The following is a 6062-nucleotide window of genomic DNA, read 5'->3' on the forward strand; positions in this document are numbered from 1 at the left end:
CACTCACTTGGGTGCGCTTATCAGAGTACAATTTGTAGAACTGTAGGCAGTGGCCCTGACTCCCACATTAGCATTCCAGACAACCAGGTTCTTCCAATCAGTGTGCCGTCCACTTCCAGCTGCTGAGGACACTGCCACCACTCTGTTGCCATCCCTGCTTCTCAGCCCCTGCCAGCACACCTTGCCCTGGACCACAGCAGGACCTTCTCTGGCAGGAAGGACTGTTGAGTCAACAGACAAAAATCAGTTCTCAGATGAATTTTCAATATTATTTTATGTGCCAGGACTCTGTGTTCTATTATCAGGAACTTCTCAACTGCCTCATTAGGGAGGTACCCATGCTTCTCTACCCTCCCAACAGAGGTCAAGGAAAGTCCAAGAAGCCAAAGACCAGAAATAAGCTGCTGCACACCCTGGTGTTGCCTAAAGGAAATGCTGATGACATTTCTTTCACTCTGGAAGAGAAATAAAAGGCCCCCACCGCCATCCCTGGGCTAGCAAACAGTGAGAATAGAGCATTGGCACTATCCCCAAGACCCCAGTGGGATCATGTTGCACCTTCTCAGGCAAGAGAAAACAGTCTACTAATTCTAAGAAAGTGGTGGCTAACAGATGGGAACTGTCACTCTGCCCCTCCCACCAACAGTTGTCTGCACTTACTTTCCATGAGTTCCTTTCTCCAGAGGATGATAGGTCCTTGGTCTTTTCTTGGGGCTACCTCTGCCCAACCCCTACTCTGAATTGTATCACATCATATTAACTACCTCTCCTTGAACCCAAGTGTGGCAAAATCAGTCTCTTTGCACCTCCATTTCCTCATCTGTATTATTAGGAGAAAATAGTATCCACCTTATAGAGTTGTTCGGATTGAGTGAGTTAATCCACATAAAGTGTTTAGCATAGTTCTTGCTATATCATAGGAACTCAATAAGTGTTACCTAATACTATTGTTGTTATTATCATGAGCATGAAAAGCATAGGTAAGGACAATTGAGGGTTAATGGCCCTAAAATAGTCTGCACAACCTGATCTGGGTTGGATAGCTCAGAAACCAAGGTTTGTTAGCTGCCAGAAGCTCTCAGGGTGCATTCATCTGCATAGCAAAGTCAGTAACCCTTTCCTCCAGACACTCTAAACTTCCCATCCTGCCTCCTCTTTGCTGCATTTAAACTGTCTCCTGATCTGAACTGACTGGGCAATCCCAAGGGCAGCTAGTACTAGAAGCTGATCTCAGATGCCATGTTACAACAAGGTATGAGGCACACCTTCTCCATGCCCAGCCCAGAACACTGTTTCACCATGGTGGGCAGAACTCTTCTAATGGTTCTGATTCTGACACACTTGGGAATCCCTGGAACCCAATTTGGGGAAACAACTATTGGGCTAAAAAAAAATCTTGCAGTAAGTATCAAGCTCAATATAGGCAGAGAGGATTTAGGGAGCAAGTGAAATACCCCAAAGTGGTTCTTCTATCATTCAGTGGCTGTTGCCTATAATTCCTCTATTAGAATGCTTCATTCTGCAGCCAGTCATTGTTCCCAGCGAGAATACAAAGACCCTGAGAATGGGAACACAGTGAATCAGTCTCCAGTGTTGATGGCTTCAGTGGAATAATTTACTGAGCAAAATCTCTGCAAAAATGAGGAAAAAAAAAACCCAAAACAAAACAGGTGCCAGCTCTCTTCTCTCCCTGCTCAGCCTGCCAACACCTACTATGAAATAGAAACTTAAAAGCAGGTAAGGGAAGCCCACTGGTGGAGATGCCTTAGGAAAGCATGAGGGGAACTAGAGACCTGGATATGGTTTCAGGATGGTAGGCAAAAAGGACCAAGTGAGGTATGTGTAATGAGGAGGGAACTAAGGGTGCAGCCATGTTTCAGCTTCACCACCTTCAGGATGAACAACAGCTGTAGTGTATGCATATCACACTGCATTTTGAATTAAACCTGGGGTTTTAATCCCAGCTCTGCCCCTTACTAGCTCTGTGACTTTGGAGAAGTCACTTACCCTCTCTGAGTCTCGATCTTCCCATCTGTATAATCCTGTTGATGACGATGATGATAATGATGATAACAATACCAAATTGGTGATGTTGTTTTGGGCTTAAATGATAAAAGATGCCCAGCATTTGGCACAAGGAACTCATTTATTTGTGACATCTGAAGTTTGCTCTGTGTCAGAAATAGGGGTTTTGCTAGCAATGTAAAGACACTGAGAAGCAGAAACAGGGCAGATGTGACTCCTGAGCATTCTCTCTGCAGTGTCTGTCCTTGAAATGTCCCCAGAGAAGAGAGAGAATAATCCTCAGCCCAGGATTTGGGAGCCAGAATCCAGATGGCATGGCCCATTTATCAGTACCACCAGACTCTCCTAATAAGCTTTCTGTATTCGCAACCACAGGAAGAGGAGGAAATGGGCCAGATTCTTTAGCGATAATGAACACCACCAGCTCTCTTTTATACTGGCAAAGTGCATCATGATTACTCTGATTAGCTCATTCTCACATCAGTCCTCAAGAGGCACAGGAGTCGACTTCTCTTTGTTTAAAGACATGGGAATTGGGAAGCACAAGCTTTCGCTATTTCCAATTTCTGGTCTGGTCAGACCCCTCTTCTAGGTAGTTGCCTTATAGCTGTTAGAATTTTAGGAATGAATTTTTAGGGCCATTCGATACTTTTCCAAAGAAGACAGGCTGCTGGTGTTGTCTAAGAGACTCTGTCTTTTACCTATCAGTTGGGGCTGTGGACCCGCCTAGCAGCAAAGAAACTCCAAACCTTAAAAGGTTAGGAATGCAGGGCCCAGGGAGTGAGGGGAAACTAGCCAATGAAAACACTTAGCAACATCCAAGGACCAATTGGGGGTGAGCTCCTCTTGTTTCCATGAGGCAGCCTCGATTTTCATTGGCCATGAACATGAAACCTGCTCCCTGAACTGGGGGGGCAGGGGCGGAGGGGTCTGCAGCTCTGTTTGGGTGCTTACACCAATCCAAGAAAACTGGGGAAGCTCCCACTCAGGTATTTGGCATTAGTAAGTTTTCAGTTGTATCAGAAAAAACAAACAAAACTAAAGCAGTTTTTAGCAGACTTTTGCTTTTGCCGGGTCTGCACAAATGCAAATTGTGTGGTCCATAGGCGTGTGGTCCATAGGCTTGTGGTCTGAACACAATATAAAAAGGCATGCATGGTCATCTTAAACCCCAGTGAAGGAAAAGCTATTTATATGTCATCCCTGCTGTCCAAGGCTTGTGTTGGTCAGCAAAGATGGTCAAAGAACTGCCCACTCAACCTGGTGTAGCGCTGGAGTTAATATGACTCAAGCCTGACAGGGTACTAGGGGCTCTTCCTCAGCAAGTGGTGTGTGTGGGGGGGCACTGAAAATAGTGTGTGCTGTCCTGGGTGCTACATCTGAGGCTGGCAGTGAGCTGAGGCCCTGAAGGCAGGGCTGGTGTGGGGTGGAGGGCTGTGGAGGGGCCTCCCACCTCCCACTGCCCCTGCACCCTTGCCATGAGGGGCTGGTTTTCCTAACCAGCCATTGTGCATGGGGCCACTGTCCTTGGGCTCTCCACCAGCCCCACCCCACAAGAGACCTGCCACCCAGTCCTGAGCTTCAGCTGGCTGCTGGGAGTCAATTGGCAGGTCTGGCTCATGTCAGCACCTCCCTTCCCTCAATGTTGGAACTCTGCTTAGACCCCATGGCTTCTGTGGGCCTGTGGGCCTGCAGGATAGGCAACTAGATTCCCACCAAATCCTATGTACTGCTATTGCACCCTGCTCCCTGCACTCCCCAGATGGTGCCATCTGTACCAAATCTGCTTTAAGTTTTTCCCACACCCCTTAGAAGTTATAGATTGCTTTTTTGTGCCCTGCCTGAGCTCTTCTTTAATTTTTAGCACCTACTCTGTGTTAGAAGATAGGAAGGTTCCTGAGTCTTAGTTGTCCTTGGCCCATTTCCAGCTTGGACCCTGATGGCCCCAACCCACCACATGGAAGCTTCCAGAATGCTCTGCAGCCAGAGCTACGTCAGTTAGGAATTTTCATGGGCCACTTTCCTTATGCAATCTCTAAAGTTCTGAGGGGCCCAAACCATTCAAAGGAGTGGGTGGGAAGGGAACCCTTACAAGGACACTGGTTGGTGCACATGCTGGCAAAGGCTTGAGCTCTTCTTTAGGAAGCAGTACCTTTCCTTCCATTCAACTAGGGGAAGAGTTCTAAAACTCAGAGGAATCTGAATTCGGTTCACTCTCCTAAATCCTGATCTTTAGTTGTGTCAGGTGAGCCTCAAGCATGTGAGAATCCAAAAAGCTGCAACGTCCTCCACTCCCACCATATCGGCCATGGACATCCACCTCCACTCTTCTTTGAACTGATTCGCACTTGCTTCCCCCCTGTGCTAGTGGCCATCCTTGAGCTCCAGTCTGCGGGGTCTGAGATTGACCTGTGCCCTCTCAACTCCACCTCTTCTCTTCCATGATCACAGCACGGTCATGTGTCCCTTTGGAACTGGCTCCCTGTCACCCTCCCAGTAAGCCTGGTAGCTCCTTAAGGACAGGAGCTGGCCTCATTTATCGTTGGATCTCCTTCATCACACATGGGTATGTGACTTAAAGGAGGACTTGATAAGTGTTGGCAGAACAAATACATGCATTCAGCTTCGAGTGTTGGAGCAAACTGGTTTCTCACAGCTTCATCAGTTTATTTTGTACTTGAAGAACTCGCACTTCTTTCTAAGAATGATCTTATCTAAAATTTGGATTTCCATTTGCCTAGAATGAGGGAAGGACAAGGGCTTAGGAACACAAGTTCAAGGTGAGATGAAGAGTAAATATTTGCCAAAATAATCAATAAATGGCATAGATTAATAATATCATTAGTAACATTTGGTGCATGATTACTACTGAAAAACAAGGTTTAACCTGGTTAATTTTGCAGAGTCCTCAAGCAGCTTCTTCAGGGTAAAATTATGTGTGCAGGCAGGTTATGTTTTTCAGGGATTTCATTTTATTTATTTATTTTTAAAATATATTTTATTGATTTTTTACAGAGAGGAAGGGAGAGAGATAGAGAGTCAGAAACATCGATGAGAAAGAAACATCGATCAGCTGCCTCCTGCACATCTCCTACTGGGGATGTGCCCGCAACCCAGGTACATGCCCTTGACCGGAATCGAACCTGGAACCTTTCAGTCTGCAGGCCGACGCTCTATCCACTGAGCCAAACCGGTTTAGGCAAGGGATTTCATTTTAGAGTAGTAAATGAAGTGACAGTGAATTGGCATATAAAGGTGACATTAATCTGATGGGGTTGAGAACTATTGGAGTAGGGAAATGGCATGTCATAGTTGCATGTGTGCATGCCCATCACCCCTAAGCCCACTGTGGGCACCCCAGAGACAGCACTGAGCCCAACTCCCCTCTCTCCTCTTCCCCACACCTGCACACCTAGTCTAGGCCTGGTACAGAACAGATGCAGGAAGGGAGAGGTTGACCAAAGAATTCTGAACAGGAGCTACCTGACTTTGGTCTGTGAATGCCCTGAATGTCATGCCTATACCTGGTTCATTCATTTATTAAATAAAGCACCTAGAATGCACCTGACACATAATAAGTCCACCCCTTGAACTCAGGCCTAAGGCTCCCTACTCATTCTACAAAGTCCTTGCAGCTTCCTTTTTTTGTCTCAAAAAAAAGGGACTGTCTTCTTGGTCAGAAATTCTGCTCGGCTTTGATTTTCAGCCTCTTTCCAAGATTCTGCCTCTTAATTCCTCCCCCCTCAGCTCCTCCCATTACTGCAAACAAATAGATGTAGTCCAGTTCCTAAACCCTTTCCAGTTCCAGAACACCCCACCCCAACCTGTCTCTAACACCCAGGCTTCTACGGTCTGAAAAGTGGGTTGGGGTGAGGACCAACTCACAAAGAAAACACAGCCATGGAGCCCTGCTCTCCAGGAGGAAGTGGATGGGGGCAGAGTAGGGCATGGAGAAACTGCAAGGCTAGGAAGTCAGCTAGTGACAGTCCTCTCCAAGACCCCTATGTGGAGTGAACTGAAACTGCCAATCTCCTACA

Source organism: Myotis daubentonii, chromosome X (assembly GCF_963259705.1).
Source record: "Myotis daubentonii chromosome X, mMyoDau2.1, whole genome shotgun sequence".
Classification (NCBI taxonomy): Eukaryota; Metazoa; Chordata; class Mammalia; order Chiroptera; family Vespertilionidae; genus Myotis; species Myotis daubentonii.